The 16,788-nt window shown below is 37.0% G+C and overlaps 2 long non-coding RNA genes across 2 annotated transcripts in view; one reads left to right on the plus strand and one right to left on the minus strand.

Annotated features, from left to right (window-relative positions):
- LOC309658253 overlaps positions 1 to 14,851 on the plus strand; it is a 37,827-nt gene extending 22,976 nt beyond the window's left edge. The window contains exons 2-3 of the long non-coding RNA XR_014262142.1: positions 10,701 to 12,092; positions 12,484 to 14,851. This is a non-coding gene — a long non-coding RNA (uncharacterized lncRNA). The remainder of the gene's footprint in view (positions 1 to 10,700; positions 12,093 to 12,483) is intronic.
- The window catches only part of LOC309658287, a 205,960-nt gene that overhangs the window by 40,628 nt on the left and 148,544 nt on the right, over positions 1 to 16,788 (minus strand). The gene's annotated exons all lie outside the window — the stretch shown is intronic.

Genomic DNA, 16,788 nt, shown 5'->3' on the forward strand with positions numbered 1-16,788 from the left:
TGCAAAAGTATGACCTTTGAACCCTACTTCACACCATATAAAGAATTAGCTAAATGTAGATCAAAACATAAATCTCTAAAACTTGGACAAAATCTTTTTGACCTTGGGTTAAGCAAAGATTTCCTAGAGATGACACCAAAAACAAGATCCATAAATGAAAAAAAGTGATAAATTGGGTTTCATCTTTGGAAGCCATTATTAATAAAAGAAAAGCCACAGGTTGGAAGAAAATATTTACAAATTATATACCTGAAAAGACTTGTGTCTCTAACACGTATAGAACTCTCAAAACTCAGTAATCAGAAAAATTTTTTTAAATTAACAATATGGGTAAAAATATTTAAAAAGAGATCCTGCCGGGCCTCCCTGGTGGCGCAGTGGTTGGGAGTCTGCCTGCGGATGCGGGGGACACGGGTTCGAGCCCTGGTCTGGGAAGATCCCACATGCCGCGGAGCGACCGGGCCCGTGAGCCACAACTGCTGAGCCTGCGCGTCTGGAGCCTGTGCTCCGCAACAGGAGAGGCCGCGATACTGAGAGGCCCGCGCACCTCGATGAAGAGTGGCCCCCGCTTGCCGCAACTAGAGAAAGCCCTAGCACAGAAACGAGACCCAACATAGCAACCAATCAATCAATTAAATAAATAAATCTTTAAAAAAAAAAAAAAAAAAGAGATCCTGCCAAGGAGGTGTACGGATGCAAATAAGTACATGAAGTTGCTCAATGTAATGAATTATTATCTAAATGAAAATGAAAGCCCCAGGAGATGACACTATACACCTATTGAATGGCTAAAATTAGAAAAGTCCAAGCACACCAAGTACTGGTGAGGCAGTGTAGGAACTGGAAGTCTTTTGCACTGCTAGTGGGAAGGAAAATGGTACAGTCACTTCAGTCAACAGTTTGGCTGTTTCTTTATAAGTTGAACATACACCTACCATATGATCCAGCCTTTCTGCACCTAGATATTTATGCAAGAAAAAGAAGGCATATGTTCATACAAAGACTTGTACGTGGATCATCGTAGCATGTTTATTTTTAATAGACAGAATTGTAACAACCTCGAGCACCCATCGACAGGCGAATGAATAAACGTACTGTGCTATACTCATCCAGTGAGACACTACTCAGCAAGACAAAGTGATCAGCTATTGATGCCCACAAAAATATGAGTGACTCTCAAAATAGTTACACTGAGTGAAAGAAGCCAGATGAAAGAGTCCTCACTGTGTGAATCCATTTATATAAATTTCTAGAAAACTGCAAACACATCTCTAACGACAGAAAGCATATCAGTGGTCACTTGGGGATGTGGAGGGGTGGAATGTGGGGGAAAAAAGGGGCTTTATGAATGAGGCATAAAAACACTTGCAAGTGATGGATATGTTCCTTTTCTTGATTGTGTTGGCAGTTCCATGGGTATATGCATATTTCAGAACTTAAATTGTGTTCTTTAAGTATGTGCAGTGTACTGTGTGTCCGTTCTATTTAACAGTGCCATTACAAAAAGGCTAAGAACAGACGCTTGTCTCAACAAATAAATGTAACAAAGAACAGAAAAGTCAAGTACAGTATGATCTCTGTCAGTTGAATTTTCCTATAGTTGAATTCCCTCAAAAAATATATCCCAGTTCTTAAAAGAGATGGGACTCTTAATAAAAGGTAAAAAAACCGGGAAAAGCCATCAGCAGGGTGAGCTCCAGCTACTTTTCAATTGTGAGACACTAGGTGCACGGTGCAGACGTGCTAGGATGTTTGTTCTTCCTGCCCAATATTTTAGAGAGGATATTAAACACCCCCGTTAAATGCCTGCAAGTGATGGCCAGAGTGGAGTTTGGAGAGTGATGGCTGTGATCTTTAATATGGTTGTGCCTTTGTAAAGAGTCTCACTCAGAATTGCCAGGGTAATTTTGGAGTCAACTTTTTTTTGTTTTTCGGATGATATATATGTCTAACTCACCTCAAGAATATATCCACGTAGACTTGAAGTTAGGGACCAGCTGGTGTAAATTTGTGTGGTTATCTCCTGACCTAACCTTTTAGCTTCTCTTTGTTCCTTGATTGTAGTTAAGCTTCATCTTGCCTCAGGGCCTTTGTATTTGCTGTTTTGGAAATATTATTTCCAGAAAAATTGTCCATAAATGATTCCTTTCTATTCTTTGGCACTCATCTCTTAAAGATATTTTTTCCTTGATTGTCCTACTAGCCGAACTCAGTCCCAATTTATCAGATTACCTTACTTCTTTCACAGAATAATAATCAAAACAAATATTATCTTTGGTGTCTCTTTGTATTTAAATGAACTTCTTCCCAAGGAACTCAAGCCCCACAGTGACAGAGGTTGTTACCTTTCTTATCCCTTATTCTGTGTCTTCGAACTGTGTCTGGCATGTAGTAATCACTCGAGGCCTGTTGACTGTGTAAAGAATATGTGAGTAGATGAACAGATTTGGAGTTATTTGAGGTTGCTCTTAATGATGGCTGGTGTTGGTGATTAAATTAAAACTGTAGGTTTTAGAGTTGGAGGTGATCTTGCTGAGTCTCACAGCTATGGCAAAACTCTCCCTACTGTAGCATCCCTGACAGATGATCAAGTCTGAGCTTGAATAACTGTATATGAAAGACCCTAGCCAGGGCAACCGCCTAGCTTTCTTCCAAGCAGGTCACAACCTTCCATGGGAGTTTGCGCCCTATTATTCAGCTGTATAGGAGAAAACGGTTTGATTTACCCAGAATCATATTCTCTCAGTCTCCTTGTTCTAGTTCCTAGAGAATAGACAGGACAGAGTTTCCTCTAAATTACATCCTTTGGGTTTGCATTCCTGCTTGTAACAAAATAAGCACCGTGCTATGGCAAAATTCCCCTTGATTGTCTGCCACTTGTTGCTACATTGCTTGTTAGTGTTTAGAAATAATTTGTGTTAATGTTCCACATTATAATTGATGGAGTACAGAAATAAAAGAGATCTTGGGGTTATGTCAGAAGCAATCAGACAGACATTTTCACTTACCCTTTTAATGTATTTAATGCTGACACTGTGAGGAATTGAGCAGTATAGTCACCGCGTTATTGCCATTGCTGAAAAAATGTATTTATGGTGAAATTTATGGTAACTTTGAAAGCATTAGCTGATGGGGGAATTGTCAGCTACATCTTAGAGCTCTGAGCATTTCTCAAAAAGTCGTGATACGAAACACCTCTGCCTTTTCTTGTATTTCTGTTTTCTTGTATTTATGTTCAACTACTTCACAAAAAGCATTCTTCATATTCCTGAAATAATGATGGGCTTAGTTGAGATTCTTTTGGGTCCTAAGGGAACAACATGTGTGCATAATAGTGTCGAGTTACACAGAGCCTGGATGTTTGGCTCCAGACTGAAAGCCCCATGGAGTCGTTTTTTTCACATCTGTTCACCAATGTGTATGAATGGGAGAAAACCAAAGTTCTGGTTTGTTCAGTCAAGGGGAGCCACACTCCTTTTACTTTTGCTGTGACAGACAAGTAAAGAGGTGTAAAATATCTGAAAAGAGCCTTTTCGTGTTTGGTAGAACGCTTAAGTGGGATGTAGAGAATATACAACAAAAAGAAAAGCAAGTGAGTACTGCTGGCAAACTTTTTCAAGGGCAGCTAACAAAATAATAATAGTAGTAACAACAATAGTAAGATTGATTTTAAAAGACTTAAGAGTGGCATGGATTCCTAAGCACTCTACCTGTATTAACTCCACGCCACAGCTCTGTAAAATGGGTGAGGTTATTAAGAGGAGGTTGTTTTTCAAAGAGGAAGTGAAACACAAAGAAGTAACACTCCTGAAGTCCCACCACTAATAAGTGGTGGAGCTGGGGAAAAAAGATCCAAGCAAATTAATTTCAGAGTTAGTGCTCTTAACCAGTAGGTTATGTCCCACAGGTAATATTTGCACATTTTGAAATCACTTTACAAATACTATTTTTACCCCTAAAGTACACAGAGAATACCCAGGGAAATTGGCATTATAATTATTTTTATCTCTTTGCCAATAATCTGTTAACTTTTGGCAGTTCAGTATCCTTCCCCAACTTCTTAAAAAGTCAGCCTACAATCCAAAACAATAAGGGCTAGTGAAAATAAATGTCTTGTAAATCCAGTTCAAGAGAGCAACTAAAAACTAAGGCCCCCAAGGATGTAAAATAGAAAGTAAAAGAAGAGACAAGAAGCCCAAACCTTATGATTAAGCTCCACGTTGTTAGGTAAAGGGGCATTTAATTAATGCTTCTTTAATACCTTGTGCACAGAGGCATGGCTCTACAGAAGCCAAGGAGTCTCCCTTTCATCACTGATTCATGGTATGCTTCTGGCAGGGTCACTTCCTTCTTTGAGCCTCAAAGCTTTTCATAAAGACAGTGAGGGAATTGGAACAAGGTTAGTTCTCACAAGCCAGCTCTCATGTTCTCTCATGTTACCTGTGAGTCTAGGTAAGTGCCGAATGTCTTTAACATGACAGATCATATTTTTTCTTAACCATTTCTCTTCTCCTGATTTTTACATAATTTCTAATACATAGTAGAATAGTAGAAAAGAAAAAATACCACACTGAAAAGTAACTGATACACTAACTTTCCATTCTCATTTCACTGCCAATTCAACCAAAAGCCTTCTGTAGAATTCTGATGCAGACCATGAAAACACACTGTAAGTGTTCCAAAGTCTTTTCCATATTTGGTAGTCCTGTGATTTCCATTGGCAGAACTATCTTGGACTGTCATCTGAAAATCTATCATAAAGAAATTAAGTAATAGGAATTCATATCAATGATATTGGAGAAAGAAATCCTTGAACTTATCTTACTGTGTGAACCTTCATCCATGTGCAAAATCAGCAAGAAAGGTTAAACTTTAAAGGCAACATGTTCCCATGAATAGAAGGGAGAACATAACACAAATAATATACAGTGCTAACATTATGTACATACACATATATACAAGTGGTCTTGAAATATATTCCCAGATATTAATTGGATTAAAGTTTGGGGCAATAAAGCATTTTTTCTCATAGAGAACATTATTCTTTAAGGCACATACAGGCACACATATCTGCCCTGCTGGCCTCTCACAGTTTCAGTTGATTCCATTCATGTCCCCAGTTCATTTCCCCATATATTTATTCTCGGATTAGTGATTTTTGAACAGGTGTTCATCTCTTTAGAAATACCTGTGCCATGACCGCAGAGTGCTCAGATTTCTTTTTGGCATTTGGTGCCATATGATGGGGAAAGTGACGAGTTGTATGACAGGAGAGGTACAAGGTGCACCTTAGAGTAAGTAAGACTTTATGCATAGTTCTTAATCCCAAAAGGAAAAGAGAAGGATAGCAGTGAAAGTCATTGGAATAAAGGACCTCTCAGATGAATCAGCATTAGGATAATTCATTGGTTACCGACTGTCCAGTCGGTTTAGGTTATAAAGTATTCCTGAGTGACTGCATCACTTTATGAAAGGATCTACCTAACTATAGCTTTCTTTTGCTGGAGTTAGTTTATATGGCAATAATATGCATAGAGAATGGCAATTGTGAATTCCTGTCTTCCCCAAATAGAAGACACTCGTTAAGGTACAAGTTTCCCCAAGACTGCAAATGATTTATCCGTACTATACTGACTGAGACTGTGTCTTACCATTCTTGTTTGTTAAAGGAGATAACAAGGCTAACTTTGAGTAGAGTAATAGCAGGATACTTAGAAAATACTTTCAGGTTAAGTTTTGTATACAAAGTTCAGTGTTTACCCACCAAAAGGAAATCAGCTCATTTAGTATTGCAGGAAATGCCTTCATACTTTTTCATTGCCACTAAAGGAATTTAAAACACCTGTTGGATATAGTCCCTCCTAGAATGCCATTTGTACACTTATTCCTAATTGGACCTGTTATTTTAAATGCAAACTCATACTAGAAGGCTCAGAATTGATACTCAGTATTTTTAGTGATCACATGGTTTAGGGTTCTCAGATTTGGGCTCAGACTTGCATTTCAAGCTTTGCAATCTGGGCTTGTTAAATGATTTCCTTGCAACCAGGAAAAATTGTTTATCTGAATCTAAAGTCCAATTAAAGAAATGTGATAGTGGTGATAGTGGTTGATGAAGCAGACTAGCATAGCAGCTCGGGCAATTATGGACAAGTTACATTTACCCTCTCTGTGCCTCAGTGTCTTCCTCTGAAACTGAGTTTCTTCATCAATGGTGATAAATACTGGTACCAATCTGACAGTTATTGTGAGACATGAAGGAGTTCACAAATTTCCTAAAGGCTTAATGTTTGGCTTGTCATTACTAAATGCTGATAATTATTAGTAAAACAATATCCCTCTATTATTTATTATATCAAAATAATAATGATAAGGGCCTGTTATTTTAGTAGTTCTATTTTTTGGTCATATAGTTTAGACTAACTCATATTGTTTAAATGTGAAACCAAGAAGAAAAACAGTTTTGTTTTGTTTTTTAAACCTGGTCAGGGAACCCAAATCACCTAATTCAGAAATGTTTCTAACTTGGCGTCTGCTTTGAATCTGTCACAGCCAGAGAAAGTTTATTGTCTCAGAAAGTGACAGCCTTGTATTTGTGTAGCATAAAAAAGAAGATACATGCTAGATAAGATATAGACCCCTTATCATAGTCATGCCACATAGAGTGCAAAACTATTCCTGCTGGGTTCAAACATTGTGATCCAGAGCCTGCCATTGCCTATTATCAGGAGCAGGAAAGCGTAAGAACCGTATGTGTTTGCCCTTAAGTTGGTCTACAACACAGATACTGTCAATCAGCCTCTGATAGTACCCTCCCCGTGGACAACCTTCTGTGCTCTTTTGAGCATGCTTAGATGGAGTCTACCATCAGTGTGGTGGGAATTCACTTGGCTTCAAGTGTGTCCACATTGAAGGGTGAAATTAACAAATACTAACCAAATTTGTGGCTGTCCAAACTAGGAAAATAGTTAAAGAATCAGGACATGAAGAATCAGGCAAATACTCATTTGGCGTCAACCCAATAAAAAAGCTTCTTGGTGAGAAAAAAGTTGCCAAAGATGAAAGCCCAGAAGAGTGCTACTTTAGCCTAACCACAGTGTCAAAGCAAATAACACACATACACACAAACGCAAAAGGAAGCCCTCTTTACACTAATGCCCCAAAGTCCTTTATGGGTCTTCAAATTGAGCAGATTAGGTAGGTTGATGGTTGTCCTTTACGGACTGGGTCCACCTAACAAGACTGCTTACTAACAGAATATCTCTGTTTTGTCATTTAATAGACATCCCAAACTTAATATACCTTGCAATCAAATACACACATAGTCACTCATGCTTTTCCTGTAGACTTTCCAAAACAGAAAAGGGCAGCTCCATTCTTCCTGGTGCTCAGTTACAAAATGTGATTCATCTTTGACTTTTTCCTTTCTCTCTCCTTTCACATCCAATACAGAAGCAAAATGTGTCGGCCCTATCTTTGAGATAGAACCAGAATTTGACCGTTTCTCGATTTTTCCACTATTACCACTCAGGATTAAGATTTCGTTGTCTGTCATCTTAATTATTATCCCTCTGAAATGTGTCCTTAACACAGTGGCCAGAGAACCCTTTGAGAATCTAAGTCAGAAGAATTATGTGACTTCAGTGTCTTCCCCTTCATCATAGTTGAAGCTGAAGTTCTTAAAATGCTGGAAAGTTGCTACATGATTACCCTCCACATTATATATTTGATCTCATCTCCTCTACCTCTACTCCTTGCTCACTCTTTTCCAAACACTTTATACTCTTTAGTCCTTGATGTTCAACAAGTATAGTAGGCAGACATTTTCACTTGCTGTTCCCTTTACCTGAATTGCTGTTCTCTTTACTATCTACAGTACTCATCCACTCACTTTTTTAGGTCTTTTCTCAAATATCACCATCTCCATTATGAGGCCTTGCTTGGATTCCCTGTAATAACCTGCAGCCCCACTAATACACACTACCTCCTTAGAAGCCTCCCTTCTGCTGTAGAATCTGTTGAATGAATGAATGGAGTGAGCTATGTCTAATTTCCAAAAAAATAAACATCAGCCGTAAACACTTGTTGAGAGACGGGTTCAGGGTATAAAGAATAAAAGAAGTGTAAATTCGGGCCTTACCATTCACCATCCATTCCCTCAGGGTTCTGCTATGGTGTATCTTTGAATAAAAAGCACAGTTTGATAAGACTAATTAATAGCTTAAATTCGTTAGACTCCCAAACCTTTTAGAGTAGAAATGTGATAAAAATTGTGTCAGAGATTCTCAACAAAATGTTAGCAAATTGAAGGCAAAAAAGTATAAAAACAATTACATACCATGACCAAACGGGATTTGTGTCAGGTATGTAAGGCTGGTTCAACACTTGAAAATTAATTAATATCCATCCAAGACAAAAAAGGAAAAAAAAAACCATATAAATACATGCAGAAGAAGCATTTGACAAAATCCAGCATGCAGTCATGAGAAAAACTCTCAGTAAACTAGGAATAGAGAGGGACTTTCTTAACGTGATAAATACGATCTACAAAAAACCAATAGCTAACATCATACTTACTGGAGAGAAACTCAGTGCTTTCCCACTAAGATTAAGCACAAGGCAAGGATGTCCTCCTTTATTATAACTTTTCAATATTGTGCTGCAAGTCCTTGCTAATGCAATAAGGCAAGAAAAGGAAATAAAAGTGTACAGATTGAGAAGGAAGACATAAAGCTGTCTTTGTTCACAGATGACATGATCATCTATGTAGAAAATCTTAAAGAGTTGACCCAAAACTCCTGTAGCTAATAAGTGATTATAGCAAGGTTGCAGGATCCAAGGTTAATGTACAAAAGGCAATTACTTTCCTATATACCAATAATGAACAAGTGGAATAGGTTAAAAAAAAAAACCCACACTATTTACATTAGCACTGCCAAAAATGTAATACTTCAGTATAAATCTAATAAAATAAGTACAACCTCTATAGGAGGAAAACTACAAAACCATGATGAATGAAGTCAAAGAATAACTAAATAAATGGAGAGATACTGCATGTTCATGAATAGGAAGACTCGGTATTATCAAAATGTCAGTTCTTTCTGACTTAATGTATAGAAACTCAGTGCGATCCCAATCAAAATCCCAGCAAGTTATTTTATGGATATTGGCAAACTGATTCTAAAGTCCATATGAAGAGGCAAGAGACCCAGAATAGCTGTCACCTCACTGAAGAAGGACAAAGTTGAAGGAATGACACTACCCAGCTTGAAGACTTATTATGAAGGTGCAGTAATCAAGACAGGGTGGTACTGGTGAAAGAACAAATAGATCAATGGAACAGAATAAAGAGCCCCAAAATAGACCCACATAAATACAGTCAACCGATCTTTGGCAAAAGAACAAAGGCAATACAAAGGAGCAAAGATAGTCTTTTCATCAAATAGTGTGGAAACAACTGGATGTCCATAGTTAAAAAAAAAAAAAAAAAAAATCTAGACACAGACTTTATATCCTTCATAAAAATTAACTCAAAATGAACCACAGACCTAAATGTAAAACACAAAACTGTAAAACTTCCAGAAGATAACATAGGAGAAAACCTAGATGACCTTGGGTATGGCAGTGACTTTTAAAATATAACACCAAAGGCACAATCCATGAAAGAAAGAATTGATAAGCTAGACTTCATTAAAATAGAAAATTTCTGCTCTGTGAAAATCACTATCAAGATAATGAAAAGAAAAGCCACAGAGTGGGAGAAAACATTTGTAAAAGACACATCTTGTTAGGCTAAAGTGGCAACTTGCAAGCTTCTTACATGTGCAACTGGTGTAATTTATTTTGGTATGTAGTATGAGGTAGAGACTTTAGTTTTCAATGGGTGTGTAGTTTTCTAGGCATCAATTTTAAAGATTATACCTTGACTTTATCACAATCAAACTTCCCAGACATACTTAGAACTATTTGTGGATATTCTTTTCTGTTTAATTTGTATATGTGTTCATTCATGTAGTAATGGTACAATGTTTGAATTGTAGTGGCTTTATAGTTAAGTTATATAGCTGCCTGCTAATTAACAGATACTCGACTTCTAATAAAGTTTATTACTTGTACCTGAATGCCTCCAGATTATGTCCTTCATTCAGACTCTTTACTATTCACTCAATATAAATTCAGAGCTGATATACATTAAAAACTGAACTAAGGTGGCTAACATGTTTTAGTTTTCATCTATATTCCTAGATTTAAAATATGAGAAAGTAATAGAATGCAACATTTTAAAAAACCTCTAATGACTCACATTTTCTATCTCTAATTAAAACAGAATACCCTGTGGAATATCTTTGCATCATTTACCCGGTTTCATTAATTCTGGCTGCTGAAGTTAATTTAAATTCACTCTGGTAAAATGAGAGCTCAGTATAAGCTTTTAAGATACTCAGTGAGACTTACAAATAGTCATCTGCTAGATGGTAAACAGTAAACAGTCTTGTTTATTGCAAATAATCTTAGCCAATAAATGTTATTTAGGCTCCATTTAAGAATAAAGATGTTAATCTGAGATCACAAAACGATCTTTTTGTTAAAGCTAAAAGCAATTCTGCTTTAATTAGTTGCAAATGCAAATATTACCCAACTTCTTTCTCCTTCTTTGATAGTTGTATAGAAATAAAACGAAATATAAGAATGTAAGCCAGGGCTTCCCTGGTGGCGCAGTGGTTGAGAATCTGCCTGCCAATGCAGGGGACATGGGTTCGAGCCCTGGTCTGGGAAGATCCCACATGCCGCGGAGCAACTGGGCCCGTGAGCCACAACTACTGAGCCTGAGCGTCTGGAGCCTCTGCTCCGCAACAAGAGAGGCCGCGATACTGAGAGGCCCGCGCACCGCGATGAAGAGTGGCCCCCATTCGCTGCAACTGGAGAAAGCCCTCACACAGAAACAAAGACCCAACACAGCCAAAAATAAAAATAATAAATAAATAATAAATTAAAAAAAAAGAATGTAAGCCAAACCCACTACAAATGAAACTGCACTACAGGCCCAGTATCTTCAGTGATTTCTAGATGATTTCTATGCTCAAACCTTCATTCTATCCTCTTTTCCTAAACAGAATTGTTTTGTTTTGTTTTTTTGGGTTTTGAGTAACTTTTATTACACAAGGGATTCATATTCTTTATAGAGAAATCATGTAATCAAATAATCCAAAAATAGATTAAAGAGCAGCCATAATTCCACCTCTCAGATATATTATCACTGTATCTATTTTATAGTATAGCTTTCATATATATATTTTTAACATCTTTATTGGAGTATAATTGCTTTACAATGTTGTGTTAGTCTCTGCTGTATAACAGTGCCTCAGCCGTACGTATATATATATCCCCATATCCCCTCCTTTTTGCGTCTCCCTCCCACCCTCCCTATCCCACCCCTCTAGGTGGTCACAAAGCCCCGAGCTGATCTCCCTGTGCTATTTGGCTGCTTCCCACTAGCTATCTATTTTACATTTGGTAGTGTATATATGTCCATGCCACTCTCTCACTTCGTCCCAGCTTACCCTTCCCCCTCCCCATGTCCCTAAACAGAATTTTAAGAAGTTAGCCAAGATAAAATGAGAAACTGATTTAGCCTTAGGTCCCAAATTTACAGCTTCAATGATTTAGGAAAATTCCTTGACAGCTATACTGAGCCTCAGTTTTCACATTTGTAAAAGGGTGAGGATTAAAAAAACTGATACTTCTGGAAAGGCCTGTCATTCTGATTGGATATTTTTTAAATGTTAACTGAAATTTAAATGTATAAATTATAAAAAGAAGATGACAAATAGGCCTATTATCATTTTATTACCCTGGTGGTCCACTGATAGGAGAAGGGGCTTCTCTAAGTAGTTTACTTCATCCTGATTTCTGGACACTCCCTTCTTTAACCTGCTTTTGGATGCAGTGGGTGACATTCTGGCAAGTTTTATTCAATTTCTTTATGCCTTGATTTTAGGAAAGAAGAATAGTAGCTGTGCTGAGCTCTGCCAGGTCAGATAGAATTTTGGAGTATTCTCTTTCTCTCTCTTGTAGACAGCCACTGTCATTTGGTAAGCCATAAGCCTTCCTTTGCTTTGACTGTGGTTAGTGTGTTTGCTGGATTTCTAAAATATATTTTTAGTGTTTACTTGTTTAGATTGAAAAGATTGGGCTATATTTTTAGAAGTTTACCCCTTCTTTTTGGAAGGCCTTTTAAGTTGTGTTATTGCATGCAAGAGAGCTAACGAAATTCTGGACTCCATAGTTTCGTTTTTACCTTTTTTTTTTCTCAGACTTTGAACCAACAATGGCTAAGAATGAAAGGAACTCAGACCCAAATATTTTTTCCCTTGTAAAGCACAGAGAATATGGGAAAAAATGAAATTGGGAAATTGTTTTGCTCCTCTTCCTCCTCCTTGTTGGTCAGTTACCTTAATCGTCCACCTCACTTTGTATTTCTAGCCTGGCTTCAGAAAGACCTGAATTTGATGAACTACACACTGTTGGAGTAGTAGATTGCTAGAAGGAACCAAGATCCAGACAACCTTCAATGGTGGCTTCATGGAATTATATTCAAGAAGGATGGTCCAGCCAATTTCCTCACTTCCATTGTGAAAGGAGTTCCCTATTCCTAAGAAAATGGACCTATGTCCGACTGACACAGAAGATGGAGATTTATCCCAGTGTATTTATATATGTATATATATTAAAATTATATATATATGTATATATTTATATATATATAATGCCTAATGGAAATATCTCAGATGGTCTATGTTGTGTTTTTTCTTTAATTTTACTTATAAAATTGTGACCATTTTTTAACTCAAAAGAGGAGAACCTTAAAAATTAATTAAAAAGACATTCTCAGTAGTCTAAGGTTCAGAGTGACTTGGCAGAGAAAATTGCTGAATGGTTAGGTAACAGTGCTGGTATGCTTGGCTATTGTAACACTTTACATTTGAGTTTCTCTTCCTTGAAATTACAAGAAGTATATGACTCAAGAGAAAGACTGATAATTAGGAATATTCTGCTTGCTTTTTATATAGCCTATTGAAGAACACTTTGATTAATTATTTGGAGGTCATAGGAAGGAAACTTCATGATCTAACTTTTGAACAAGTAGTGTTGCAACACAAAGCTATGACTTCAAATTAAAAAGGAAATTTGAAATGACCTATTTCTTTTGGCATCTCAATCCAGAGATCTGTCAGTAAAATGAGTCACTTTTCAGTCAAATGGGTGGTCAGCAATATAATTTTTTATTGGGAAGCTGAAAGACACCATTGCCAATCAGAGCATCTGCAGTGTTAACATCTATATTTGAGCATCTTTCGTTTTCCCAAGGGGTGCACATGAGAAGAAGGAAGGCAGAGAAATGCACTTGAATAAAGCTTTTCAAGATGGATAGAACAGACAGCATTCCCAGAGGCAGGTCAAGTTCAACCCAAGAACAACTCTCTCAGTGCTTTCACAACTAGTTAAAATACAAGACCAGTAGTAACTCAGCTCTCAAATCACTGCTGAAATCAAGCAGAAGGTTGTTAATATTGATACGGTTAACATACATCAAATAGGATTACTGAATTTTCTGAATCCAAAAGTTCTCCACAGTGTTGACATTTCCTCACTGAACTCCCAGGATTGTTTGGTTTCAAAGGCTGTTGGGCTCAAGACGCATTTTGTTTTAAATAATCCTTCATAAAAAGTTCAGCTTTCAGTCTAATATGATTGAAACCCAGCTTGAGTGTGTTTTATAATGCACTGAACTGGAAAGACTATGGGCATTGAATTATTCAAAACATGGTAGGCGAAGGAGTGATATGCGGGGAGGACGTGATCAAAGAAATCAGTGAGACTTGATATGTCTTGTTATCTCATTTTATTTACCTGTTAGAACTCTTCCGAATATTAGAGGAAAGAAATCAATATCAATTTTCACCTGTCACGTTCCACACTTCAATTATTAACGAATGTCAAATTTAACCACAGTTTTCTGTACCACCTGCTCTGCAATAATATTTCTGAGCCTTTATTAAAAATGTAAAATTGTCATTGAATTTCCAAATATGATTCTGCAGTGGCTAATTCAGCTTGTTTTATTAATAAGCAAGTTCTGATGAGTAATACTAATTTAATACGCCTGCATGTAAGGTTAAAGTGTAAATTATTGCTGCCGAAGGTGATGAGATATGACTGCGATGTGGTGGTAGGGCACTCACCTTCCTGAACGAACCCTGCGAGCACACAGTTCTTGGGAGAAACCAGTACTTCATAGAGTAGCAAATCTGATATTATTTTGCATGTCTCCTGTAGCAGTGGAATGCCCACACACACACACACACACACACAAACATGATCATGGGTGAAAAAACACACATGCGCACCTTAGATGCTTGCATTAATTTCTGAATATAGTTCCCCGGAAAGAAAAAGCTTTACTGATGATTTGTATTTTTATAGTTTATTACTTTATCCATACTAAAACACTTCATGAAATCACTTCCTGTTTTGTTGTCCATGGAATCCTTTCAATTTTGAGATGCGAAATCGAAATCGAAATAATGATTATAGTCCTTGGCCATGAAAGACTTAAGTTACAGAGAGCCCGGTGACTGGAAGTCAGAGCTGCCACGGAATTATTCCCTGCTCAGGAGACCATTAGAATATCACTGTGTACCCACTTAAGGATAGAATGCTGCTATTGAGAAACTAGCTCTCTTTTATTTATGCTAAAAGGAGAGAACAGTAGGGGACCTTGGCTGTGTGATTGTATGAGACTTTCTCTGTTTTGTACAATAAGCCAAAAACTATACATGAAATAGCCTCGGGCCTTTTGTCTTTTGTACCCAGCTCTTTCCTGTATTGCTCCTGATCAATTACACTTAAATCAACAAGAGTTGCTTGAACATTTTGACAGGTGTGTTCCCCATACCCTGAAGCATTTTTAAAGGGTTACTGAGATAAAGCTATTTCAAAAAATACTCCCTCCAAATTTTTTCAGGGTGGCATCAATGAAAGTAACTTAGAGGAAAAAAACTCCACCTTGAGTTCCTGGCCTACCACTCTAAGGCCAGGCAAGCGTAAACCTTCATAGCAAAACCTAAGTTTGCTCCCAGTTGAGAATTTGGTTTCCATGGTCTTATATAAAAAGTATATGGAGACTTTAATTCCCTATAAGCCCTTTCCAAAGAGTAAATACAGTTCATCATTCGTAAGAGATGATGAAAATTACAATTTTGTTGAATAGGTGGAATATATATTATATATAATATATATATTTATTTTTAATATATATATAAAATATATAAAGTTACTATTCAGAGTCCTAAAACATGGATTTTTCTTACTTACCAAGAATGAACAGTAACTTGATCTCTAAACACAATAAAGCACCTGGTCATAGCAGAATCATAACAAATATTTGATATCAGAATGAATTCACTGTTCAGGTGTAAAGAGGGAATACCTTCAGTTTTCCTCTTTCTTGTACCCCGTTATTGCATCCTGGACAGAGGGGATTTTCTTGATTTTAATCTAAAGGAGAAATGTTCACTTTTGTTAAGATGGAAATTGACAGCCTCAGTAGGCAGAGGCACTGTTTTTATTTGGCTGAATTCCTGTTTCTAGTGATAATTCAAGGTGTAATAGGGTTTTCTCTGCCACTCCAAAATCTGAAAATGATCAGCATCTCACCAGAGTTTCAGGACAGCCCATTACCTATTCTGTGGAAAGGATATTCAAAATACCATGCTTCATCAATGTCTTCTTTGACTTATTCATCAATGGACAACTACTGAGTTAAGACAGTGTCTTATCCTTGCTTCAAAAAAATAAAAACAAAAAACACCCACAAACACAAAAAAACTGTTAACGATGAAAACTTATTATGCCAGGACTTAGTATGGCCTGACATGAAAATTTAGTTTCAGAGGCTTTTGTGAATATACCAAGGAAAGAGGACCTAGGTGTATCTTATTCCCACAGGCCGCCAATAAATATTTGCTAAACGGAGAAAAAATTAATATATAGTATTGGAGAGAACCTGACAGATGCTTAACATTATTGAGTGATAGCAATGCCCAAACTCATCTGTGATCAAACACTATGAAGTATCCTCCTAACGATAAACTGATTACAAATAAGAAGTGAAAATTCAATTATGGAGATACTTTCAGTTTCAGCCCTGATATGCAAAAAGCTTGGAAGTTGTCACTGTATCTTGTCCTTACAAGATAATGCTGTAAAAAATGAAAATCAATGACTTTTCTCAGACATGATTAATAAAACATGTAACTATGAAAGAATTTTAAAACTGTAATTATGTATGTGTATATATGTGTCTCTGAAAAATCTGTCAAAACTGAGGCTATCAGTATAAACTCATTTAACTTCTATCTCTTCTTACTTTTATTTCCTCACAAACTTACCAGTATCCATCCAACACGAAGGATACAAGTGAGTTTTATATACTGTGCAAGGTTTTTTTCTAATTCATATGTCCATGTTTCCCCAGTTCTCTAAATTATTATCTACATCTTCAGGATCTCCTTTATCAGTTTCTTCATTTCAACATATAAGATATAAGCCCGTCTCATTCTAAAAAGTTCTTTTTTGCTAATTATTTTCTCTTTTCATCCAAACTCCTTCAGAGCAGCCTATTCCCACTGTCTTCACTAGCCCCGCCTGGCCCCCACAGGCAGCCCTACACCCTCAATTTATCGCCATCTGGCTTTCTTGTCCACCACTTCACTGAACTGCTCTAAG

The sequence above is a fragment of the Balaenoptera physalus genome, assembly GCF_965194825.1.
Source record: "Balaenoptera physalus genome assembly, chromosome: 3".
NCBI lineage: Eukaryota > Metazoa > Chordata > Mammalia > Artiodactyla > Balaenopteridae > Balaenoptera > Balaenoptera physalus.